We start from the raw sequence: 27,894 nt of genomic DNA, 5'->3' as shown, positions 1-27,894 counted from the left end.
TTTTTTTTTTTTACTTCAGCTGAAGCATAATAGATTCTGCTCCAGCCACTTACCTTTACTATGTGTGTGTCTCTCTGCTTTGTGTATTTCTTGTAAACAGCATATTGTAGGATTCTGGTTTTTGATCCACTCTTTTATCCACTTCCGTTTTATGGAAGAATTCATCCTATTCACATTCACAGTTATGATTAATGTGTATTTCCCTCCATGTTATTTCTCCTCCTATTTATTCTCTTTCTCCTTTCACCATTTCCCTCACAGATAATGTTTTGCTTCTGATCACCACTTCTCCCAATCTGGTCCCCTTCTGTGAGTCCCCCCCATTTCTTAACCCTCTCCTCTTCTACTTACCTATAGGGTAATATAGATTTCTATACCTAACTGGTTTCATATGTTATTCTCTTTTTGAGCCAATTCTGATGAGAGTAAGGTTCAAGCGATGCCACTGCCACACCACCATCTTCCTCTCCACTTTGATAGGTCTTTTGTGCCTCTTCCTGTAGGATAATTTACCCCATTCCAGCTCTTACTTCTTTCTGCTCCAAGTGCAGTCTTCTTTCTCACTCCTTAATTTTTTTTTATATCATCTCATCAAAGTCACCTTATACCTGCACCCTCTATCTACGCATACTCCTTCTAACTGTGCAAATAGTGATATAGTTCTTAGAAGTTACAAGTATCATCTTCCTGTGTAGAGATGTAAACAGTTTAGCTTTATTCAATCCCTTGTTTTCTCTTTCCTTTTTACCTTTTTATGCTTCTCTTGAGTCTTGTGTTTGAAGATCAAATTTTTTTTTTTTTTAGCTCTGGTCTTTTCATCAAGAAAGCTTAAAAGTTCTCTATTTCACTGAATGGCTCTTTTCTCCCCTGAAGGATTATGCTCTGTTTCACTGGGTAGGTGGTTCTTGATTATGGTCCTAGCTCCTTTGCCTTCAGGAATATCATATTCCCAGTCCTCCATTCCTTTAACATAGAAACTGCTAAATCCTGTGTAATCCTAACTGTGGCTACATGATATTTGAATTGTTTCTTTTTGGCTGCTTGCAATATTTTCTCCTTGACCTGGGAGTTCTGGAATTTGGCTATAATGCTCCTGGGAGTTTTCATTTTAGTATCTCTTTCAGGAGGTGATTGGTGGATTCTTTCAATGTCCCTTTTACCCTCTGATTCTAGGATATCAGGGCAGTTTTCTTTGACAATTTCTTGAAGTATGGTGTCCATGTTCTATTCTGGCCCCCCCTTTTAAAAAAAATTTATGGTTTTCAGGTAGTCCAATGATTCTTAAATTATCTCTCCTGGATCTATTTTCCAGGTCAGTTGTTTTTCCAATGAGATATTTTACATTTTTTGGAATTTGTTTGATTGATTCTTGATTTCTCATGGAGTCACTAGCTTCCACTTTTCCAATTCTAATTTTTAGGGAGTTATTTTCTTCAATTCTTCAGAGTTTTTTTTTAACCTCATTTTCCAACTGGTCAATTATACTTTTATTTTTTTTAATTTTTTAATTAATTAATTTATTTTGATTTATCAACAATCACTTCCTTATGCTTTTGAGTTTAAAATTTTTCTCCCCCTTCCTCCCCACCACCCTCCTCAAGATGGCACACAATCTGATATAGCCTATACATATACATTCCTATTAAACATATTTTCACATTAGTGATGTTGTAAGTAAGAATTAGAACTAATAGAAGGAACCACCAGAAAGAGGAAACAAAACACAACAGAAGAAAAAAAAATAGCAAATAGTATGCTTTGATCTGCATTCAAACTCTATAGTTCTTTCTTTGGATGTGGATAGCATTTTCCATCACAAGGCATTTGGAGACATCTCAGATCCTTGTATTGCTGAGAAGGGTTAAGTTTATCAAAATCACACAACATGGCTGTTATTGTGTACAGTGTTTTCCTGGTTCTGCTCACTTAACTCAGCGCCAGTTATACTTTTAAAAGAATTGTTTTCTTCAGTAAATTTTTGTACATCTTTTTCTATTTTTTGTGCTTCCTTTATCAAGCTATTGATTCTTTTTTCATGATAGTCTTACATCATTCTCATTTCTTTTCCCAGTTTTTCTTCCACCTATCTTATTTGATTTTTAAAGTCCTTTTTGAGTTTGTCCAGGTGTTCTTTTTGGGCTTGAAGCCAATTCTCATTTTTCTTTGAGGCTGTGAATGTAGGTGTTTTAACATTGTTGTCCTCTTCTGAGTTTGTGTTTTGATCTTCCCTTTCACCATAATAACTTTCTATGGTCAGTTTCTTTTTTTTGTTTCTTGCTCACTTTTTTCCAGCTCATTTGGTTACTTTTAAAGTTGAGCTCTGTTCCTGGAGTGGAGGGAGCACTTTCCCAAGCTTCTTATGCCAGGGACTGCAGGCTCTGGCTGCTTGCCTGGTGCTGTTAGGGCCCAAAGGGGGCCTACTGCTATGTTGGGGCCCAGGGGGGAGCAGAGCCTGACCACTCACCTGCTGCTGGCCCTTGGTGGGTCTAGTGCTGTGCCAGGGCTGCTGAGGAAGAGCCTGGTGTTGCCCAGGACCTGGTGGGGCCTTCAGGGAGCCTAGTGCTGTGCTGGGGCCATGGTGGGGGGGGCTGGCCACTCACTTGGTGCTGCAGTGGGGTCCCTGGGGAGCCTGGTGTTGTGCTGGGGCCCTTGGGGGCACTGGCTGTTTGCCTAGTGCTGCACTGGGGACTTTGGGGGGCCTGGTGCTGCAGGGCCATGGTGGGCAGGAGGGGATGTGGGGGGGCTCTTGGCTGCTGGTGCATTGGTTTCTTGGGGCCTTGGTCACTGACCTGTCCTGGGGTTTAGGGTGTCCCACTGTCTTGCTGAGGCAGAGCCTACTACTGGTTTGCCAGGACACTGACTGCCCTGGACTGTGCTCCCCTTTTCCCCAAGTGAGACAGAACTTTCTTTCAGACTTTCCAAGTTGTCTTGGGCAGGAAAATTGTTTCACCCCACCTTTTTGTTGGTTCTGCCCTTCCAGAATTCATTTTGAGGTGCTATTTTATAGTTGTTGGAGGCAAATTTGGAAGAGTTCAGGCAAATTCCTGCTTACTCTGCCATCTTGCCTCCTGGAAGTCCTGAAGTGTCATTTTAGAAACAATTTGTCATTCTGTGAGACAAGTTACACAATCAACCTGTGTGACCCTGGGCAGGTCACTTAGTTACTTACTTCCTTGGGCCTCAGTTTCCTCATCTAGAAAATAAAGGGGTGGACTCGATGACCACTAAAGACCCTTCCACAGATCTCGTGATCAAAAGATTGTTGTTGGTCATCGATGATTCTACCATTCTACCTAGGGCAGGGTGGCCAAGCCACCCAACCTGATTTGCCTCAGAAATTTCTGTTTCAGAAGGAATGCCAGGAGGAAACATAGACAAACAGGACAGGTTTGAAAGCTACCAGTTGAATTTCTTATATGCTTTGGAAAAAAAGCAAGCTGTACATAATAGAGATCTGTATTTTCATGTGCAATCCTCTTTTTCAGTTCTACTATGTATATGGCAATGCCCATTTCTGATAGAATCAATATGTACCATCCCCCCTTCTCCCGACTGTTGGCATCAAGAATTAGGCAAGATTTTCCTAAAAGGCTACAAAGCCAGGACTTGATTGTGTTGATGGTGGCTTCCTGGTCACCTGAGGACATAAAAGCCCCACTCACATAGAGTTGGTGCCCTTCAGACTTGTAGGATGTTCCAAGACCAGATCCCAAACAGGAAGCTGTGGTTGGTGGGAGTGCGGGTGGGAAAACAGTTGTGTTCAAAGACTGTATTATGGTAGAGACAACAGTAGAGTCAGAATCAGGAGATCCAGGTTTTTGGTTTAACTGGATACTTGGCCTTGGGGAAACCACTTTAAAATCTCTAACTCAGTTTCCTCACTTGTACAATGGCAACAGTAATCCCTGACTTGCTTCCTTAATGCGTCTTTGTGAGGGTCACATGAGATAACATTTAGGAAAGTGCTTTGAAAAGTAGAACAAGCCTTAGGAAAGTGAGGGATTATGGTCCTGATTCTTAACAGGAGAGAAACCTGGCCATCCTTGGAAGCTCCTACCTCCAGCTTCCGCGGCAGCTGCCACAAAGCTTCACCGTTGCCAGGTGCCGCAGGAATGCCTTTGATGTCTTAATGCAGGCTCTTGGGCCCCTGTGGGGAAAGGGAATGGGATTATGGCGTCTCTGCGTCCTGTCTCTGCTCTCCCTTCACCAGAGCCGGCTGTGCCCGGGTGCCGCTGTAGCGCTCCACTCCAGGCTGAATGAGAGGGTCTTTTCAACTGTCTTCCGTCTCCCCCAGTGAAATAATTTTTTAAAAAGGAGCTTTAATTGGGATTAAAGAGATTTAGGAACAAACAAGGAAAATGGATTTGGAAGTTAATGTTCTCCTCTTGGTGGCTCTTTCTGTTAATCTCCAAAACCCCAGCATGAGGATTAATTGCTTGGATGAGTGCAGCCAGCCCCCGGAGGGCTTTTGTGAGAATAAACGGGCTCCGGCTAACTGCAAAAACCGAGCCGCTGGCCGGGACAGGCGTGAGGCCAGGTTAGAGGGCTGCTTTCAGACTTAGGTTTCAAGACCCACCTTCCTTCTTTTTGGACTGTGTGACCCAGGGCAGCTTCATTGGACCTCCCTACCCCCAGGCAACGATAAATTTAGGAATAGGTTCTGGTCTGAATTGGTAGAGGGAATGTCTTCACTGGAGTTCCCCAAACCAGAAAAATCATGGGTCTGGTAATAAAAAATAAGAATAAGAATAAAGCTTCACAGAGTTGATCTTAGCTCCCAGGGAGCAGGGAGTCTGACCCAGGGCAGGTGGGCTTAATGTGGGGCCAGCAGATGTAAAAAAAAAAAAAAAAAAAAAAAAAGAATTAAAATAAAAAGAAAGAAAGACTCAGAAGCAGAAAGGGGAGAAGTGGCTTCATAGAATCTTAGACCTCAAAGGAACTTCAGGAGTCACCTAGTCCAATTTTTCTTTTTTTTTTTTGGCAATAGGGGTTAAGTGACTTGCCCAAGGTCACACAGCTAGTAAATGTCAAGTGTTTGGTCTGAGGCAGGATTTGAACTCAGGTCCTCCTGACTTCAGGGCCAGTGCTCTTTCCACTACATCATCTAGCTGCCCCAGCCTACTCCAATCTTAACTGGAGGTGAGCGACCCATTTGGAGCATCTCTGACACACAGTCACCCAGTCCATAAGATCGTAGAATTGTACATAGGTTTAGAGTTGGAAGGGGCCCTCAAGTCCAGTCTCCTCATTTTACTCAGGAGAAGACTGAGGCTCGGGTAAGGTTAAGTGACTCACCCAATATTACACAGCTGGTAAGTGTCACAGGCAAGATTTGAACTCAGGTCTTTGAGAATACCAGATCTGGAGTCTGAGAACATGGGTTTCAAGCCCGGCTCCCTACTATACGACTCCCCTGTGTGACTTTGGGTAACTAGCTTAACTCTGAGCTTTGGGTTCCTCACACTAAAAACGAGTCTAGGAGAAGGACTGAACCTTGTGTACTAGGTGATGCTAAAGTCTTTTGCAGCTCCCATGACTCCTGGTGAAAAAGAACCGACTCCTGAGGTAGCCTTCTCTCATTAGGAAACATTTCCTCAGTGAAATAAAATCTGCCTCTTCTATTGAAATAAAATCATTTTGGGCAGCTCTCATCATTAGACAACATTTCTGTATATTGAAATAAAGTCTGCCTCTGAAAGTCTGACTGTTCCTCCTAATTCTCCCCTCCAGGGTGAAGCAGTCCAAGGCTGATGGTGACCCTAGAGTTGTGCCCCAGCCCTAATCCCTCTGAGCCTTGTTCTTTCTCTCCCCAGGCTCCCAGGGCTCCAGCCTCAGAGCTTCTCCATGGACACACATCACTCCTGCCTGTCCTTGGAAGATCCCATCTCTCCCTCCTCCCCTCCCCCTTACTCAATGATGTTCGACAATCTCTTGGACCTGGTCTAGGTGCCCTTTTTCTTCCCATATCTCACTGAAGACAGAAATTGGATTTTCAAAAGGGATTTTACTAACAAAGGGAAAGAAGGCAAAACAACACAGCTTCATAAAGCACAAAACTGATGAATGAATACAAAGGCCTGTGGAGCTGAAGCTGACTCCTGCCTCCTATGGCTATCGTGGTCCTTCCACCCTCCTGGGCTGAGTAATTCTCCTTCCCTCTAAGAAGCTTTTGGACTTGGCCCTACCACATTGTCACCTGAGAAGACCCCATACTTGTTTTCCCATCTCTCTTGTTCTTTTCTGTTTTCAAGATCTTAAACTATTAGCATATTAGAGCTGAGAGGGACTTTAGAACAGAACACAAAATGTCAGGGCCGCAGAGGACATGAAAACAACATCGGAGCCCAGAGGGGCCTTAGGACCTAGAATGCTAGAGCTGGAGGGGACCTGAGAACTGCCTTAGACCTGGGAGGAAACCCAGCATGTAGAAAGTCAGAGCAGGGACAGGAACTTTAGAGATCATCTAGTCTGACAGAGCCCTTTCTGGGCCCTCGCACCAACTTCCCACATCAAGTCTTCAGGAAAAATATAAAGTTTATTAAACCTCTCTGTGCTGGTTGCCCAGTGGAAATGGTCTTGGTACTTAAGACCTTGATGGCAGAATATAGCCAGCATGTACCAACACCTGTGGGTAAATTAGTCCTAAAGAACTGAATTCAAGCTGTTCACTGCTCTGAACCAAAATGTAATATATAAAATGCAAATACAAACTATTTTAGGCAAGGGGAAAATTGATTACAGTTGGTGACATCAGGAAAGACCTTATGAGGAGGAAGAGGAGGAGGTGTAGTAGAGAAGGGAGGGAGGGAGGGAGACCAGAGTTACTAACTGTGTGACTCTGGGTAAATCACTTAACCTCTCTTAACCTCAGTTTCTTCATCTATAAAATGGGAATAATAATAGTACCTACCTCACAGGATTGTTGCAAGGGTCAAATGAGATAACACATGGACAGAGCTTTGTAAACCTTAAAGCTCTGTATAAATTCTGTTATTATTATTAGATAAGAAGTGGCATATCCCCAGAGCTTCACACAATTCCTAGTATCAGGTAGGTACTTTAAAAGTGCTTGATGAATTTAATTAATAATGGATGAATGAATGAGTGAATGAATAAATGAATGAAAGAAAAAGCATTTATTCAGAGCTTACTCTGTGTTAGGCACTGTGCCAAATGCTGGAAATGCAAATAGAGATTGAGTTGAGGTTTAAGTGAAGGCAGAGATCCCAAGAGATTGAGGAGAAGAGGAAGAGCATTCCAGATATGGAGGACGATCTGGGCACAAGCATGGAGGCAGGAGACAGGAATGTCACCTACCAGGAACAAGTAGACTAGCTGATTGTAACATGGAGTGGTTGAAGAGGTGTGACATGAAACGTGCCTGACAAGATAGATTGGAGCCAGAATTCCAATGGCTTTAAATGCCAGAGGATTTCTAGTAAGGAGTGTGGGGGCAGCTAGGTGGCGCCATAGTGCATAGAGCACTGGGCGTGAAAATAGGAAGACTCATCTTCCTGAGTTCAAATGTGACCTCAGACACTTACTAGCTGTGTGATCCTGGGCAAGTCACTTAACCCTGTTTGCCTCAGTTTCCTCCTCTGTAAAACTAGCTGGAGAAGGAAATGGTGCTAAGAAAACACCAAATGGGGTCAGGAAGAGTTGGACACAACTGAAAGGACTGAACAAGAATACCAAAGTAAATAGCAGAGATGAGATTCCAGTTCATGCCCTCTGCCTCCAAATCCAAAGTTCTATCAGTTCCTCATGACAGAAACCAGCTTTTTTTTTGGTGAGGCAATCAGAGTTAAGTGACTTGCCCAGGGTCACACCACTAGGAATTGTCAAGTGTCTGAGGCCAGATTTGAACTCAGGTCCTCCTGACTCCAGGGCCAGTGCTCTATCCACTACACCATCTAATTGCTCCAACAGAGACTAGCTTTTGAATATCCTTACCTTGACTGTAGTCAAGGCCCCATCTTTTCATCCCTCCTTCCTAAAGTGATACCACAAAATAGACTTCTAGAATGTCAGAGCTGGAAGGGAACTTAAAAATGACCTAATGTAACTCCACCTCATTTTACAGATGGAGAAACTGAAGCTCAGGAAAGTTAAGTGAATTGCATAGGGTCACGCAAGTAGCAAATAGAACATAAGCTCCTTGAGGGCAGGGTCTGTCTGCATATTTGTCTTTATATCCCCAAAGCCTCATTTAATTGCTAGCATTGAGTTATCGTTGTTTAGCCATTTTTAAGTCGTTTCCCAAACTTTGTGATTCCTTTTGAGGTTTTCTTGGCAAAGATACTGGAGTGGTTTGACATTTCCCTTTGTGGCTCATTTTACAGCTAAGGAACTGATGCAAACAGGGTTAAGTGACTTGCCCAAGGTCACACAGCTAGTAAATGTCTGAGGCTGGATTTGACCTCAGGAAGAGGAGTCTTTCTCATTCCAATCCCAGCATTCTATCCACTTTGCTATCTAGCTGCCTCTTAGCATTGAATAGGTACTTTTAAAATGCTTGATGAATTTAATTAAAGTAAGTGTTAGAGATAATGTGGATGAATGACTGAATGAATAAATGAATAAAAGAAAAAGCATTTTTTCAAATATTTTATTTTTTCCAATTACATGTAAAAAGCGTTTTTAACATTCTTTTTTAAAATGTTTTGAGTTTCAAATTCTCTCTCTTCCTCTCTTCCATTCCCCTTCAATGAGAAGGCAAGCAATTTGATATATGTTACACATTTTCAGTCATGCAAAACATTTCCATATTAGTCATGCTGTGAAAGAAAACAGACCAAAAAAAAAACCACAAGAAAAATAAAGTTTTAAAAAAAGGATGCTTCAATCTGCATTCAGACTCCATCAGTTCTTTCTCTGGAGGTAGATAGCATTTTTCATATTAGGTCCTTCAAAATTGTCTTGGATCATTGTATTGCTGAGGATAGCTAAGTCATCCACAGTTGATCATTGTAAGATATTGCTGTTACTATGTACAATGTTCTACAGGTTCTGCTCATTTTACTCTGCATCAGTTCATGTAAGTCTTTCCAAGTTTTTCTGAAACCATCCTGCTCATCACTTCTTATAGCACAATAGTATTCCATTACAGTTACATACCACAACTTGTTCAGCCATTCCCCAATTAATGGACATCCCTTTGATTTCCAAATTCTTTGCTACCACAAAAAGAGCTACTATAAATATTTTTGTACACATAGATCCTTTTCCTTTTTCTGTGCTTTCTTTGGGACACAAACCTAGTAGTGATAATGCTGGGTCAAAGGGTATGCACAGTTTAGTAGCCATTTGGGCATAGTTCCAAAATGTTCTCTAGAGTGGTTGAATCAGTTCACAACTCCACCAACAGTGCATTAGTATCCCAATTTTCCCACACCCCTTCCAACATTTGTCATTTTCCTTTTCTGTCATATTAGCCAATATGATAGGTGCGAGGTAGTATCTCAGAGTTGCTTTACTTTTCATTTCTCTATTCAGTAATGATTTAGAACATTTTATACGACTATAGATAGCTTTGATTTCTTTCTCTGAAAACTGTTTATATCTTTTGGTCATTTATCAGTTGGGGAATGACTTATATTCTTATGAATATGATTCAATTCTCCATATATTTTAGAGTTGAGGCCTTTTTCACAGAGGCTTGTTATAAACATTTAGCCTCAGTTTTTTGTTTTCCTTCTAATCTTGGCTGCATTGGTTTTGTTTGTGCAAAACCTTTTTAATTTAATGTTATTAAAATGATCCATTTTACATCCTGTAATGTTCTCTATCTCTTGTTTGGTTATAAATTCTTCCCTTGTCTGACAGGTGAACTATTCCATGCTCCCCTAATTTGCTTATGGTATTGTCCTTTATGTCTAAATCATATATCCATTTTGGCTTTATCTTGGTATGTAGTGTGAGATTTTGGTCTATAGTATACCTAATTTCTGCCAAACTACTTTCCAGTTTTCCCAAAGTTTTTGTCAAATTGTTTTTGTCAAACCCAAAAAGTTTTTGAGTTTTTACCTCAAAAGCTTGGATCTTTGCACTTATCAAACACTAGATTACTTCATATTTACAGCTGTGTATTGTATAACTAATCTATTCCACTCTATTTCTTAGCCAGTACCAGGTAGTTTTGATGATTATTGCTTTATAATATAGTTTGAGATCTGGTATTGCTAGGTCACCTACTTTTGTAATTTTTTTTCATGAATTCCCTTTATATTCTTGACCTTTTGTTCTTCCAGATGAATTTCATTATTTTTTTTCTATCTCCATTAAATAATTTTAATAGTTTGATTAGTATGGCACTGAATAAGTAAATTAGTTTAGGGAGAGTTGTCATTTTTATTATATTGACTCAGCCTACCCATGAGCAACTGATATTTTTCCAATTGTTTATATTGGACTTTATTTGTGTGAGAAGTGTTTTGTAATTGTGTTCATACAGTTCCTGGATTTGTCTTGGCAGGTAGACTGCTAAGTATTTTATATTGTTTACAGTTATTTTAAATAGAAATCCTCTTTATATCTCTTGCTGTTGGGCTTTGTTGGTCATATAAAGAAATGATGATGATTTATGTGGACTTATTTTATATCCTGCAACTTTGCTAAGGTTGAAATACAATACAATAAAGTTGAAATAAAGTTATTTCAAGTAATTTTTAGTTGATTCTCTAGGATTCTCTAAGTATATCATCATATCATCTGTAAAGACTGATAGTTTTATTTCCTAATTGCCTATTCTAATTCCTTCAATTTCTTTTTCTTCTCTTATTGCTATAGCTAACATTTCTAGTACAATATTTCATAATAGTAGTGGTAATGGGCATCCTTGCTTTGCCCCTGATCTTATTGGGAAGGTTTCTGGCATATCCCCATTATAGATAATGCTTGCTGATGGTTTTAGATAGATACTGCTTATCATTTTAAGGAAAACTCCATTTATTCCTATGCTTGCTAGTATTTTTAATAGGAATGGGTGTTGTATTTTGTCAAAAGCTTTTTCAGTATCTATTGAGATAATTATATGATTTGTTGTTGTTGTTGTTTTTAGTAATGTGGTCAATCATATTGACAGTTTTCCCAATGTTGAAGCAAACCTGTATTTCTGGTATAAATCCCACTTGGTGATAGTGTATGATCTTTGTGATATATTGCTGTAATCTCATTGCTAGTGTTTTATTTAAAATTTTTGCATCAATATTAACTAGGGAAATTGGTCTATAATTTTCTAGCTCTGTTTTAGCACTTCTTGGTTTAGGTATCAGCACAGTATTTGTGTCATAAAAGGAATTTGGTAGAACTCTTACCTATTTTTCCAAAAGTTTATATAGTATTGGAGTTAGTTGTTCTTTAAATTAGTTGATAGAATTCACTTGTAAACCCATCTGGCCCTGGGGATTTTTCCTCTGGGAGTTAATTAATGGTTTGTTCAATCTTTTTCTAAGATGGGGCTATTTAGGCATTCCACTTCCTCATCTATTAATCTGGATAATTTATATTTTCTAAAATATTCATCAATTTTATTCAGATTGTCAGATTGATTGACATATAATTGGGCAAAAATATTGCCTAATGATTGCTTTAATTTCTTCTTCATTGGTGATAATCTCACCCTTTTTATTTTTGATACTGGGTATTTGGTTTTCTTTCTTTTTCTTTTTTTTTTCCTTTTTGATGAGGCAGTCAAAGTTAAGTGACTTGCCCAGGGTCACACAGTTAGTAAATGTCAAGTGTCTGGTCTGAGACCAGATTTGAACTCAGATCCTCCTGACTCCAGGGCTGGTGCTCTATACACTGCACCACCTAGTTGCCCGTCTTTCTTTCTTTTTAATCAAATTAACCAATGACTTATTTATCTTATTGTTTTTTCATAAAACCAGCTTCTAGTTTTATTTACTAGATCAATAGTTTTCTTACTTTCAGTTTTATTAATCTCCCCTTTGGTTTTCAGGATTTCTAATTTGATGCTCAATTGGGGATTTTTAATTTGTTCTTTTTCTAGTTTTTTCAGTTGGATACCCAATTTATTGATCTACTCTTACTCTATTTTGTTGATGTAAAAATTTAGAGAAATAAATTTTCCAACTTTGGCTGCATCCCATAACTTTTGGTATGTTGTCTTTTTGTTGTCAGTCTCTTTAATGAAATTATTGATTATTTCTATGAATTGTTCTTTTATCTGTTTATTCTTTAGGATTAGATTATTTAGTTTCTACTGTCCTTTTTTGAATGTAATTTTTCTTGCATTATGGATGGAAAAGAATACATTTACTATTTCTGCCTTTCTACATTTGATTTTGTGGGTGTTATGCCCTAATACATAGTCAGTTTTTATGTAGGTGCCATGTATTGCTGAGAAAAAGAGCATATTCTTTTCTATTCCCATTCAGTTTTCTCCAAAGGTATTTCATAGCTAACTTTTCAAAGATTCTATTCACCCCCTTAGTTTCTTTCTTGCTTATTTTTTGGTTGGATTTATTAAGTTCTGAGAGGGGATAGTTGAGGGTCCCTGCTAGTATAGTTTTGCTATCTATTTCTTCCTGTAACTCACTTAACTTTTTTTTAAGAACTTAGATGCTATACCACTTGGTACGTATATATTTAGCATTGGTATTAATCCATTGTCTATGGCATTTTTTAGCAAGATGCTGCTTCCCTGCTTATCTCTTTAAATTAGATCTAGTTTTGCCTTCCTTTTGTTTGAGATCATAATTGTTATTCCTGGTTTTTTTTTTGTTTGTTTGTTTGTTTTTGTTTTTACTTCAGCTGAAGTATAATAGATTCTGCTCCAGCCCCTTACCTTTACTCTGCATGTGTCTCTCTACTTCAAGTGTGTTTCTTGTAAACAACAAGTTGTAGGATTCTGGTTTTTAATCCACTCTGCCATTTACTTCTGTTTCATGGGTGAGTTCATCCCATTCACATTTACAGTTATGATTACTGTGTATTTCCCTCCATCCTATTTTTCCTCCCAATTGTCCTCTGTCTCCTTTCATCCTTTCCCTCCTCATGAGTGTTTTGCTTCTGTCCACAACTTTCCCTGTTCTGCCCTCCTTTCTGTCATTCCCCCCCCACCTTACTTAATCTCCTCCCCTCCTACTTCCTGTTAGGTGAGATAGATTTCTATATTTAACTGATTGAGCCAATTCTGATGAAAGTAAGGTTCAAGTGATACCCACTGCCCACCCTCCCATATTCCCTTGCACTGTAATAGGTCTTTCATGCCTCTTTATGTGAAATAATTGACCCCATTCTACCTCTCCCTTCCTTCTGCACCCAGTGTACTCCTCTTTCTGATGCCTTAATATTTCATGTCATTCCCTCAAATTCACCTTACATCTGTACCCTCTCTGTCTATGTATATTCCTTCTAACTGCACTATTAGTGGTGAAGTTCTTAGGAATTCCAAGTATCATCTTCCCATGTAGGGTATAAACAATTTAGCCCTATTGAGTCACTTATGTTTTCTTTTTCCTTTTTTTTTATGCTTCTCTCAAGTTTTGATGTTGGAGACTAAAATTTTTTGTTCAGCTCTGGTCTTCTCCTTATGAAAGCTTGAAATCCTCCTATTTCATTGAATGATTTTTTCCCTTGAAGTATTATGCTCATTTTGCTAGGTAGGTGATTCTTAGTTGTAGTCCCAGCTCCTTTGCCTTCTGTAATATGTTCCATGACCTCTGATCCTTTTAGTCCTGTGTAATCCTGATTGTGGCTCCCCTATATTTAAATTCTTTCCATCTGTTTGCAATATTTTTTCCTTGATCTGATAGTTCTGAAATTTGGCTATAATGTTCCTTGGAGTTTTCACTTTGGGATCTCTTTTTGGAAGTGATTGGTGGATTCTTTCAATGTCTATTTTGCCCTCTGATTCCAGGATATCAAAGCAGTTTTCCTTGATAATTTCTTTCTTTAGTAGTATTTTATTTTTTCTCAATTATATATTTTTTCCCAATTATATCTTTTTCCTAATTTTTAGCATTCATTTTTTACAAGATTTTGAGTTCCAAATTTTTCTCCCTTCCTCTCCTTCTTTCTTCCTAAAATGGTAGGCAATTTGATATAGATTATATATGTGCAATTATGTAAAACATTTTTCCATATTAGTTGCAGTTGTGAAAGAAGAAACAGATCAAAAGGGAAAAACTCACAAAAAAATAAAGTGAAAAAGGTATTCTTTGATCTGTATTCAGAGTCATCAATTCTTTGTCTGGGTGTGGATAGCATTTTTCATCATGAGTCCATTGTTCTTGTCTTGGATCATTGTGTTGCTGAGAAGAACTAAGCCATTCATAGTTGACCATCACACAGTGTTGGTGCTACTGTGTACAGTGTTCTCCTGGTTCTGCTCATTTCACTTTGCTCAGTTTGTGCAAATCTTTCTAGGTTTTTCTGTAATCTGCCTGCTCATCATTTCGTATTGCACAATAGTATTCCATTACATTAATATACCACAACTTGTTCAGCCACTCCTCAAATTCCCCAAATTCCCCAAACAGCATCCCCTCAATTTTCCAATATTTTGCCATCATGAAAAGGGCTGCTATAAATATTTTTGTATATGTAAGTCCTTTCCCCTTTTTATGATCTCTTTGGGATATGCATCTAGTAGTGGTATTGCTGGATCAAAGGGTATGCACAGTTTGGTTGCCCTTTAGGCATAGTTCCAAATTGCTCTCCAAAATGGTTGGATCAGTTCACAACTCCACCAACAATTCATTAGTGTCCCAACTGTCCCCCATCCTCTCCAACATTTATCATTTGCCTTTTTTGTCATGTTAGTTAATCTGATAGATGTGAGGTGATACTTCAGAGTTGTTTTAATTTTTATTTCTCTAATCAAAAAATGATTTAGAGCACTTCTTCATATGACTATAAATTTCCTTGATAATTTCTTGAAAGATGCTGTCCAGGTCCTCCTTTTGACTATGGCTTTCAAGGTAGTTCAATGATTCTGACATTATCTCTCCTGGAGCTGTTTTCCAGCTTAGTTGTTTTTCCAATGATATATTTTACATTTTTTCCCATTTTTTCATTCTTTTGATTTTGTTTGATTCTTGATGTCTCATAGAGTCATTAGCTTCCACTTGCTCAATTCTAATTTTTAAGGAATTATTTTCCTCAGTTAGCTCTTGTACCTCCTTTTCCATTTGGCCAATTGTACTTTTTAAGTTGTTTTCTTCAGTGGATTTTTGCACTTCCTTTTCCATTTGGCTAATTCTACTTTTTAAGCAATTGTTTTCTTTTTCCGGGCTGTTGACTCTTTTTTCATAATTCTCTTGCATCACTCTCATTTTTTTCTCCAATTTTTCTTCTATCTCTCTTATTTGATTTTTAAGCTTCTTTTCGAGCTCTTCTATGAGTTCTTTCTGGGCTTGAGACCACTTCCAATTTTTCTTTGGGGCTTTGCCCACAGGAGTTTTGACATTGTCCTCTTCTGAGTTTGTGTCTTGATCTTCCCTGTCGCCATAATAACTTTCCATGGTCAGATTCTTTTTTTGTTGTTTTTGCTCATCTTTTTTTGGCCTTTTTCCTTTCTTTTAAATTTGAGCTCTGCTCCTCTGGTGGAAGGGGCACTGTCCCAAGCTTCTTGTGCCAGGGGCTGCAGGTCCTGATTGTTTACCTGGTGCTTCACTAGTCTTGCCCTGAAGTCCATGGGGAGACCTCATGTCTGGTGCTGGTCTGAGAGGAGAAGTGGAGGGTGGCTGGCACTGCTCAAGGCTGTAGGGGTCTGGCAGCTTACCTGGTGCTGAGCCAGGGTCCCAGTGCTTGTGTCTGGCATGTGCTCAGGCCCAAAGGGATCCTGGCACTGATGTCTGCCTTTTTGCCTGGGGCTATGCTGAAGCACGTAGAGGGTCCTGGTGCTGGCATCTGCCTGTTTGCCTGGCTCTGCTGGGTTACATGGGAGGTCCCAGCACTGGTGTGTGCCCATTTGCTTAGGCACCTGCAGTCCTGGAGCCTGAAGGTTTGCCCACAGCTATGCTGATGCACATGGCAGGTCCCTGAGCTGGCATCTGCCTGTTTTCCTGGCTATGCTGAGGTTCATAAGGGCTCCTGATGCTGGCATTTGCCTTCTCCACTGCACTGGAGCTGAGGACCTCCTGCTGTTTTGCTGAGGCAGGGCTTACTGTTACTGTTAGCTAGCTGAGACAGTTTCTGTCCTGGACTGCATTCTTCCTTTTACCTGAGTAAAACAGACCTTTTCTGCTGGCCTTCCAAGTTTCTTGGGCTAGGAGATTGTTTCCCTTTATCTTTCTGCTGGTTCTGCTGTTCCAGGATTAGTTTTGGGGCACTCTTTTATGGTTACTTGGAGGTGAGTGTGGGAGAGTTAAGGCAACTTCCTGCTTACTCCACCATCTTAGATCCCAGAAGTCTCTGTTGTTTAATTTTTGAACTCCTTTTTTGAGCTCTTCCAGGAGTTCTTTTGTACCCAAGACCAATTCATGTTTCTCTTTGAGGCTTTGCATGTAGCTGTTTTGACTTTGTTGTTTTCTACTGAGTTTCCATTTTGATCTTCTCTGTCACCATACTAATTTTCTATAGTCAGATTCTTTTTTTTATTGTTTGCTCACTTTTCCAGCCTATTTCTTGACTTTTAACTTTATGTTAAAATTGAGCTGTGCTCCTGGGGTGGAGGGGGCACTGTCCTAGGCAACAGGTTTTTTGGTGCTACTGTTTTCAGAGCTAGTTCTGGGGGGTCTGCAAGCCAGTCACCACCAAGCCCTGTGGCTGGCTTGCCAGGGCATGGCCTGCACTTCACTCTCACCCCAGTGAACAGACCTTTCCTGCCAACTTTCTAAGGTGTCCTGGGCTGAAAAATTGTGCCACTCCATCCTTTTGTTGGTTCTGCTGTTTCAGTATTCATTTTGAGGTGTCATTTTAAAGCTGTTTGGAGTGGAATTTAAGAGAACTCAGGCTGGTTTCTGCCTTTCTCCCATCATCTTGGTTCTGCCCCTCTAGAAAAAGCATTTACTAAGAGCTTACTCTATGCTAGGCAATGTGTAATGCTGGGAATAGAAACATAAAAAACAAGATGGTTCCTTCCCTTAAGGAGCTTATATTCTAATAGGGGAATTCAAACAGAAAGGGTTGCAGTGGCTAAGGAAGGGCATTTTGGTCAGAGAAGTCATAGGGATTGTGAGTGGAGTCTCACAGTAACTGATTAACAGACCCTTCCAGGAATGGTGGTTTGAGGATTGATTTGATGATTATTTCCAAAGGTAGTGATGGAAGAGAGTTGGGGGTGGGGGTGGCACAGCACCCTGCTGTGAAGATGGGCAGCAAACAGAGCATTAGGGTCCAGGTGAGGCTTCAAATGGTGGGTGAAGTCTCACCATTATTAATACTAACAATTAAAAATGTGTATATATATTGCCTTCAGTTATATGGAATGCTGTGGCAACTCTGAAAGCATTCCCATGCTCTCTATCTAAATGAAGGCCAGAGTGGTTCTCAGCTGTCTTATTGATGAGTCTTGCTTTTGGAGCTCAAATCAACTGCTAATCAAATTGAATTCCTCATTTCAGCACTACATGGTTGGGAGTCGGTAACAATAAACCAGACAGTGCAAAGAAGCACAGCCCCTCTGAGCAGTTTGGGGGCAACTTTCTCAGTGTGGTGTAGTGGTGAGAGCATTAACCTCTGACTCAGGAGAGCAAGGGTTCAAATCTCAGCCCTGATTGCTTCCTGGCTAGCTGGCCGACCTTAGGCCAATTATTTAATGTCTCTGGGCTAAAGTTTCGTCAACTATAAAAGGGGGTGGGGAAAGGCAGTGATAATACTTGCATGACTGGCTTCCAAGACTATTGTGAGGAAGGTATTTTGTAAATCTTAAACTACCTTAGAAATGAGAATTATTATTATTATTATTTCTCTGAACTATCCCAGTCCTAGATGTGTCAAACAAAAATACTTCATTCATTCGTTCAATGAACACTTACCTAAAGCACCTGCTGTTTCCAGGGTTCTATGCTAGGCTCTGTGGGATGGTAGAGAGGGATTAGACATAGTCTAGCAGTAAGAAGGAAAATCCGCAGGAAGGTCCAAAGTGCTGGGAGAGCTCCGAGGAGGGGAAGATGTCTTCCAGCAGAGGATTATGGAAGAGATAACTCTGGAGCTGAGCCTCAAAGAATTGGCAGCGTTTTAATGAGTAGAGATGGTATTTCAGGCAGAAAGAATGGCCTTAGCAAAGATAAGGGAGGTGGGAGACTGCTAACTGCCCTCCTGCTGAGTGGCCAAATACACGAGGCCCAGCCGCCTCACCCACAGAAGGAGCAGGCAGTGGTCTAAAGTGTGGGGTTTGAAGCCAGGGGCTGCTTTTGAAAGGAACAGTCCATCATTAACACTCTCCATTATTGATGGTAGTTCTTCTGGTGGGTGTCAGTACTTCAAGAACCAGGCAATGGGGTGGGGAGATTCAAGCATAGTTAGGACATCAATAAGACAAACCACAGTCTATATGTGGACAGGTAGCAGAAATAGGGACAGGCAAAAGATGAAAAACCCATACAGAAAGGTAGATAGGGGCAGATGAAGGCACTGCCTATCAGAGTATCATGATTCCGAGGTAAGGGCAGCCTCAACCAGGAGTCTCTTACATATTTGTTGCTAGGTCGATGACTGATTCCACTGAGTCCAAAGATAGAGAAGAGACCAAAAAAAAGTGGCCCAATATAAGTGAGACAAGAGTGGGGGACATACAGAGAACAGGGGGTAAAGGTTCTAACCTCTGCTCACCTCCCCACAGAACACAGCTTCTCCAACTCCCGTTTTCTAAAACAACAGCAGAAAAATATTGAAATGATTCAGATTTGGGGTTTTTAGGAAAGTCCTTTTAACAAGGCAAATCTCCTAGTCTGAATAATGAGAAGAACTTTTCACTTTCAAATGCTAAATAATTTCACACCAAGCTTTGGGAAGTCATTAATAATTCAGAGGCCTCAGCTTTGGGTGAGAACATCTGTTAGAAGGTGTTAAAGGGATCACCCAACAAGCAGGGATTGTACCATTTTGACATTCCACTTAGGAGACAAAGAAATCTCATCAAGGGGGTGGTTGGGGAGAAAGTGGAGAGTAAGGAGCCTCCCTTCCCAAAGGTATTAGGCCGAAGTTAGAGCCCTAGGGTCCCAGGAGGGACATAGAAAGGAAATGCCATAAAGACTAAAAAATCTGAATGATCTAAACAGACTGAAATTATGGGCTGAATCTCATAGGATGAAATTTAGTAGGGATAAAAATGAAATCCTTCACTTGGGTTAAAAAAAGAATCAATTTGCACACACCTAGGATGGAGGCCATTTGGTAAGACAGTAGCTCACATGAAAAAGACCCGGGGGTCTTACATGACCACAAGCACAATAAAATCCTAGCAATAATAATCTTAGTAGCAATAATTATGACGTTGATGATGATGATGAGCAATTCTTAATGTTCTGTCTGCTACTAGAGTTGTCTTGAAGGTGCTCTTGGGGAGTCTGTAGCCTACCAACACTGTCGTTCAATTGCTTCATTCACCTGCAATGATATTTGGCTGAATATTAAAAAACAACAGTAGTAGAATAGCAATTTGTTCAGGGATCATTCCAATCCGAACTTCAATATAAAGATGAGAACAAAATAGCCACAACAATAATAACTCGGATCACATTTATATAGCATCTTATGTCACACACATATGTGTATATGTATATATACACATGTATATGTATGTACCCGTGTGTGTACACATATGTGTATACATGTATATGGATGTGTGTGTATATAATATGCTGTTCCAAATGTCTTAGTGTAATTTTAAGTTACTAAAGCCTGAAAACTATACTAAGACTTTTTTTTTTGGCTAGGCAATGGGGTTAAGTGACTTGCCCAGGGTCACACAGTTAGTAAGTGTTGTGTGTCTAAGGCCAGATTTGAACTCAGGTCCTCCTGAATTCAGGGCCAATGCTCTATCCACTTTGCCACCTAGCTGTCTCCATACTAAGATATTTGAAACAGACTGTATCATCTCACAGGACCATTGTAGCAGCCCTGTGAGGTTAGGTGCTATTATTATTATCATCCCCATTTTATATGTGACCCTTGGGCTTGTTGGGACATTTGCATAAGTCTCTCCTCATTAGTTCAGTCCTGTCTAAGTCTTCCCGAACCCTATTTGGTGTTTTGTTGGCAAAGATACTGGAATGGGTTTGCCATTTCCTTCTCCAGCTCATTTTACAGATGAGGAAACTGAGGCAAACAGGTTAAGTGACTTGCCCAGGGTCAGACAGCTGGTAAGTGTCTGAGGCCAGATTTGAACTCAGCAAGAAGAGTCTTCCTGATTACAGGTCCAGCACTATCCACTTCTCCACCTAGCTACCCATTGCTGTCCTCTGGGAGGGTGCCGACATGATGGCCTTTCCATGGTTCTTCTATTTGTCTGCTTCTCTCTTCCCTCCAGCTTTCACCACCTCCATGATGAACCAGTCTCCACCAATGAGGAAAATCTTAAGCAAATGACCCTTTGAGCCAAAGATTACACAGATGAAGAAACTGAGACTGGGAGATGTTAAGTGACTTGCCTGTGGTTACACAAATAGGAATTATTAGAGGTGGGCTTTGAACTCAGCTATTCCTAAAAACAATTCTCTCCTTTATGATAGAACTGTCAAAAAAAAGCTCAAGAGATCCTGCATTGCATTAAGAGGTGAGAAATGTTGAGGGAGGGCTAGGCAATCACCCAGCTGTCCTGTGCCCCATCAGACCCCATCAGGAGCAGTGCATCTGTTTCTGGCAGCATCTGTGGGACATGACAGAGAGTATCTGTGGGGATCCAGGTCTGGGTAGCAGGTGAGAAGGCAATGGGCAGCACCTGTGGAGTTTGGATGGCCTCAGTGAATCCTAGAAGTGTGAAAGGTTTCACCCTGTTGTCTGTCTTAGGAAGAAGAGAACAGGATGGCTTCTATTTGGGAAATTGCATGGTGCCTTTAATGACCCCAAGCTTCTATCTTTCTAGCCTCTACCTTCTTCTGTTGATGCTCTATGACTCTGAGTCATAGAGATGCCACAGTTCTGAAGATTTAAAGTGTGGATTACCCCAAGGACAATGGATAGGCACCGGGTGGGCATAAAGAGGTTGCATAAAGAGGCATAAAGAGGGGAGCTGCACAAAAGGACTGTGCAAGAGATATCATCAGAGATGTATAGCCAGAAAAGGTGAGCCAGTGTTGTACAGACAGAGGGAGAGAGGGAGCCAGGGAGGGATCACTAAGAAGCAAGCTGTGTTCTCTATTGGTAGCCATGGAATGTTAAGACCTAGAGGAAAGTTCCCTAGTGTGCTGGGTGTTCCCCTGCAGAGGTATGAAAGGACTCCTGGAGAGTCAACTCAGCAGGGTGTGTGGCTAGGCTATGATCTTCACCCTGGAGGGTGAAGCCACATCAAGGAAGCAAAGTCCTAGATTCGTTAAAGTATCAGAAGTCAGACCTTCAATGACTTCTTAAAAGATAGAGACCAAACGGTTATAGATTTAGATGTTAAAGGAACCTTAGAGGTCACTGATTTCAACCGCCTCATTGTACAGGTGAGCAAATGGAGTCTGAGGGAAGTTAAGTGATTTGCCCAGGGTTACAAGGCTAGTACGTGTTTGAGGCAGTATTTGAAGTCAGGTCTTCCTGACTCCAAACACATTACTATATCCATTGTGCCACCTATCTGTCATTGGCAACTAAGACCTTTTGTGTTCCCTCTCCTTCCCTCTCCCCCACTTATACCCTCACTAAGTCACAGAACCCAGATGAGATGACTAGTCAATCAGTGGAAAGAACTTTGGAATCTGAAAATCCTCTTCTCCTGACTCCACCCCCTTCTCCTTACCTGCTGCATTGCCACCTTGGAGACCTCCACTCCTCATTAGTAACTCCCTGATCTTTCCCTTTCCTCTACTTTCCAATATGTATTATCTTCTCCCATTACAAAGTTCCTTATGGGTAAGAACTGTCTTGTTTGCTTATATTTGTATTCCCAGTGCTTACACAATGCCTGCGTATGGACCCAGCCCATGATCTGTCTGTCTAGCCTGTCCTCCAGCCTTGAAGGAAGAGGTGGCTCTCTTCTTTGTAAAAGCTAACATTTACCCATGATCCTACCTCTTTCTGTTTCCCTCATGACCTTCCTCATTCATTTCTCCCACTATACTGGCTCCTTCCCTTTAGCCTTCAAATAAAACCAAGTCTCCTCAATCTTTAAAAAAAAAAACAACAAAAACCAAAATCAAATTCATCCTTCCCTTGACGCTGCAGCTCATTCCAGTTATCATCTTATTTCCTTCTTCATGGGTAAGCTCCTAGAAAAAGCAATTTTCATTCATTTATTGACTCTACTTCTTTACCTACTTCCTTCCTCTTCAGGCTGCAGTCTTGACTTTCTTGGTCTTTCTCTACAATGCCCCCAAGCAGGGCACCTTCATTTCTTCCCTCCTACTTTTTCAGCTCCCTTTTACATATTGTCTTCCCTCACTAAAATGTAATCTCCTTGGGCGCAGGGACTGTCTTTCATTCTACTTGTATTTATGTTTTCAGCCCTCAGCACAGTGCCAGGCACAACATAAGTACTTAATAAATACTTGTTGAGTCACCGACCCACTCATTCTTTAACATTCTGAAATCTGTTTTTGCCACCATCACTATACTGAAATTGTCTTCTTTAAAGCCACCAGTTACTTCCTAATTGCCACATAAGGATGATCTTTTTTTTTCTGTTCTCATCCAAATTGATCTCTCTATGGCAATTGACTTCATTCCTCCCCTAATTGCAAGAGATGGTTCTACTTTTCTTTTCTTTTTTTTTTTTGGTTAGGCAATGGGGTTAAGTGACTTGCCCAGGGTCTCTCAGCTAGTAAGTGCTATGTGTCTGAGGTCAGATTTGAACTCAGGTCTTCCTGAATCCAGGGCTGGTGCTCTATCCACTGTGCCACCTAGCTGCCCCATGGTTCTACTTTTCTACTGCTTCTTCTATTCTCTTTTGTGGATTCCGCATCTCTCCTTTTGTCCTTTAAATGTAGGTGATTCCCAAGATTCTGTGCTTGGTCCTCTTCTCTTCTTTCTCTATATACTCTTTTTTGTTTTTGTTTTTGTTTTTGGTGTGTGTGTGTGTGTGTGTGTGTGTGTGTGTGTGTGTGTGTGTGTGTTTGGAGGCAATCAGGGTTAAGTGACTTGCTCAGGGTACCACAGTTAGTAAGTGTCTGAGGTTGAACTCAGCTCCATCTGACTCCAGTGCTCTATCCACTACGCCATCTAGCTGCCCCTCTGTGTACTCTTCCTTGGTGAATTCTATTTCTATGACTTCAGTTATCCCCTCTATGCACATAACTCCCAAAACCTCATCTCCACTTCCAGCCTCTCCCTGGATCCCCAGTCCTATATTTTTATTTGTCTATTAGACATTGCCACTTGGGTATCCTTCCGGCACTTCAAACTCAACATATTCAAAATGGAACTCACCATCTCAGCCCTCATTCTTCTCCAGACAGAACTCCCAACTCTTTATCCTGAAGCCTCACTCTTGGTCTGAAATTCACAAGTTGGAAGTACCCTCCACACGGTGGCCTCTTCCAAGAACCTCTGTGTAGGCAGGGCAGGCAGGCCAGCCATGCCTCCTCCTTCCTCTCTAAGCGGCCCTCTCTATCTACTTGTATTTTACTAACCCTTAGCACAGTGCCTAGCACATACTAAGCAAGTACGAAATGCTTGCTGTGTGACCCCCAAAATGTTCTCCTCTCCCTAACATTTCTCCTTTTGTTAATGGCACTACTCCTCCCAGGTATCCAGGCTCAGAACTTCAGGTCATCACTAACCTTTCCCTCTCCCTTACTCCACACAAGTAGAAAGAAACAGTTCCTGTCCTCAGGAAGCTCCTATTCTAGAAGGGAAAGAAAATGCATTTAAGGAAATTGAAAAAGGAAGGGGGAGAACAAAGATATCCAGAACAGGGGCATAGTAAAGGAAGTCCCTTATTTCTACCTCTGCCATATCCTTGAATCTGGCCCCTGGGTATCACTTAACCCCTTGTTGCCCTGATGTTCTGGAGTTGCATGCAGAACTCCCATCACACACACGCATACACACACACACACACACACACACACACACACACACACACACACACACTACAGTGGTGGCTGTAAACTCTGTCTTTTCATGAAGGTTGTTCTCTTGCAGAGTTAGGGTTATTATTATTATTTTTTAATCCAGACTTGTTATCTCCTAAGTATGGGGAGCTCCCTGTGAGCAGCAGATGGTGGTAACTGTTTTGAAATTTGGAACAACAAGAGGTTAAGTCTCACCCAGAGACGCAGCCACTTCCAGAGTTTGAAGGTTTCTCATGAAGAGGGCACTTAACAGGGGCAAAGAATCAGTTTTGGAGAAAATGGAGGCCACAGGGGGGACAGGCTTGGGTGATAGGAAAGGAAAGTCCAGGGCATTGGGCACTGCCCAAGGAGGCAGAGTCTGAATGAGGTATTGAATCAATCAGTAAGCATTTATTAAGTGCCTGCTATGTGCCAGGCTCTGGTGATACAAAGAAAGGCAAAAGATCATCCCTGCCCTCAAGAAGTTTACAATCTAATGGGGAAACAACATTAAAACAACTATGTACAAACAAGTTATAGACAGATAAATTGGAAATAATAAACATAGAGAAAGCACTAGAATTAAGGGGGATGGGAAAGTCTTCCTGTAGAAGGTGAGATTTTAGCTGGAACTTGAAGGAAGTCAGTGAAGGTAAGAAGAGATGAAGAGGGAGAGCATTCCAGGCATGGTGGAATTGACAAACCCTTTTTTTTAGGCAATTGGGGTTAAGTGACTTGACCAGGGTCACACAGCTAAGTGTTGAGTGTTTGGTCTGAGGCTGGATTTGAATTCAGGTCCTCCTGACTTCAGGGCCAGTGCTCTATCCACTTCGCCACCTAGATGCTCCTTGACAAGCCCTTTTTTAAGCGCTCTCTATGTCCCTCTCCCACTGCAATATGGAGAAGGGACCAGTGGGAGAGGGGCACTGGGCACCAGGCAGGGGTGTGCTGGGAAATGCTTAACAACCAACTCTTCAAAAATGTGCCACCAAAACACTTGTAGGTTTAAGTGGCATTATTAACCTTTTCCCTATCACTTGATTGAGTCTAGACAATCAACAAAACAATAAATCGAGCCCAGTGTGATGTGAATGGTTTGCTGATTTCTGAGGCATGAATGCTCACATTGAACATTTCACTGTTGGGCTCTTGAGAGCTGGCTGGGGTTGGCTCTCCCAGCCCCTGACACCAGAACATAAAGGTTGTTCTCAAGCTATACCTCCCAGCTATAACCATCCCTGCAAGAACCAGTTACCGGGGGCAGCTAGACGGTGCAGTGGATAGAGCACCAGCCTGAAGTCAGGAGGACCTGAGTTCAAATTTGACCTCAGATACTTGACACTTACTAGCTGTGTGACTGTGGGCAAGTCACTTAGCAAAAAAAAAAAGGGGGGGTGGAGGGGCAGTTGCTGGACTGTTCTTTATTCCCCAGCAAAGGGAAATCTCCAACTGGAGGCTCTGCCCTTTGCTATTTTGTCTCCGATTGTAGGTTTTTATCTAGGATTGTAGGTTCAGAGCTGGAAGGGACGCCATAGGTCATCTTACAGATGAGGAAACTGAGGAACAGAGAAGTTAAAACTTGCCTAAAGTCACCAGTCAGTAAGCATTGTCACAGAAAGATTTGAACCCAGATCTTCTGACTCCAGAGCCAGGGCACTTATTACACTACAAGGAAGTTGAAGCAAAGTTGTCACCTCAAGGATATTGACTACAGCTGTTTCTGGACTTAACTTTGGTTTTGGCTAAGAATGTAAACATTGGTGAGCATAGCTTGCCTTCCAAGCAGTTGACCAGAGTTTGATTCCTAACCAACACAATTAAGGTTGGGCAGCTAGGTGTGGAAGTGGGTAGAATACCCAGCCTGGAGTCAGAAAGACCTGAGTTCAAACCCAGCTGCAGATACTTATTAGCTATGTGACCCTGGGTAAGTCAATTAACCTTGTCTGCTTCAGTTTTCTTATCTGTAAAATGAGTTGGGGAAGGAAATGACAGCATCTCCAGTATCTCTGCCAGGAAAACCCCAAAAGGGATCACAAAGAGTCAAATGACTGAGCAACATGAATGTAAGCCCTTTAGGGGCAAGGACTGTTTTTGCCTTTTTTTGTCTCCCTAGTGCTTAGCACAGTGCCTGGAGCTTTAAAAATGCTTGTTGACTGGGGTGTGTGTGTGTGTGTGTGTGTGTGTGTGTGTGTGTGTGTGTGTGTGTGTGTGTGTGTGTGTGTGTGTTCCTGTGTATCACAACCTAAGACCTGGGTAGAGAAGATGGAGCTTGTCTTCTGTGTATGTCCTCAGGAAAGGTTATCCCTCTGCTGGTTTTAAGAGTATTGGAGCTTTCCACAACCTGGTCAGATTGAGAAGAGAGAAGGTAGTCATTAGTTTTTTCTGACCTAGATTACTCTGCCTAAGTCCTAGTCACACTCCATCCTCCTATCTGGTGCCTTCTCTCTCCTACTTAGTCATTTTTCTAGAACTTTCTATAGCTAGACTTTCTCAGCCTGCAAACTGGCATCTCCCTGCTTGTAACATGAAAGGTGGGAGATCAGTCAGACCTGCCTGAGGCTCCCCCTCATCCCCCTCCAAAAACCAATTGAGTTACTCTGACCCAAGAGAACTTGAGCTGCCTGGGAGCATGGGATGAATGTATCCTGGGAGACTCCACCAGAGCTGAGTCCTGAGAGCAGCTTCTTGGAAAGACCGCCATAGACTCCCTCCTTCTGCCCAAACCATCACGCCTGAAGATGGCTGAGGACATCCCTGGTTGTATCCTTCTCCTCTTCCTCTTCCATTCTGGTGTAGGGGAATGAGCCTGGGGTCCAGGGTAGGAGTTTGGGGGGCTGCCCTGGCTTTGGAGGTGTCAGCTGCTGCTCCAGTGTGGGAGGCAGATGCTGCTCTAATACCTTTCCCGTGGTGCTCCTGACTTCCCCTTCTGAGCTTCCTTGGATGCCTCTAGTTAAGCCATGTGACCAGCTCTTAAATGTGCCAAATGAAAAGACTAGTCCCACTTCTTTCATAGAATCACAGATTAACTTTTGGTTTTAACAGCCACAGGACCCCAACCATTTTTCACTCCAGCAGTGATGGAAAAAAGAGCATCAGACTGAGAAATGGTCAAGACATCAAAAGAGAAACATCAGAAAGTTCTTCATCCCATTCAGGGCTGCAGACACCAGAAAAGGTGTTTCATCAGAGAAGCCAATCAAGGTAAACACATTGGAAGCCCATGGCAGCACCCTAACTGGGGAAGCCCCAGAGGGAAAAAATGTTAACACCCTAGTCAGAACAGCCTTTGGGGGAGTGGAAGAACATCTAGTATGTTGATCAAGGAAGCCCCAAAGAGGATAGATGACCACAATGATTTAGAGCTGGAAAGAACCTTAAGAGAGTATGTCTAATCTCGTTTCACAGATAAGGAAATCATCAGAGATGTTGAGTGACTTATACAAGGTCACATATAATAAACATCTGAAATAGGATTTGAATCTATATCTTGCTGATTCCTAGGATGGCCCAGTGGATAGAGGGCTAGTCTTGGAGCCAGGAAGACCTGGGTTTAAGTCTTCCTGTGACATATATTGACTGTGTGATTTTGGGTAAGTCCGACAATATAACTAGAAGTTATAGGTCAGTCGTGGATCCGAATAGTATAAGGACTTCCCACCACTGATGAAGTCACTGGTCTTGACCAAAAATGTTGCTTTCAGCATTTACTGTCTCCTCTGATTTTTCTGTGAAGATTCTTTAATCCCAGCAATGTATCTTAATCCCGTCAATGAAGAGTAGTCCAAGACTA

The sequence above is a fragment of the Vombatus ursinus genome, unplaced genomic scaffold, assembly GCF_900497805.2.
Source record: "Vombatus ursinus unplaced genomic scaffold, bare-nosed wombat genome assembly UNPS02014785.1, whole genome shotgun sequence".
NCBI lineage: Eukaryota > Metazoa > Chordata > Mammalia > Diprotodontia > Vombatidae > Vombatus > Vombatus ursinus.
This window is presented reverse-complemented; position numbering follows the sequence as displayed.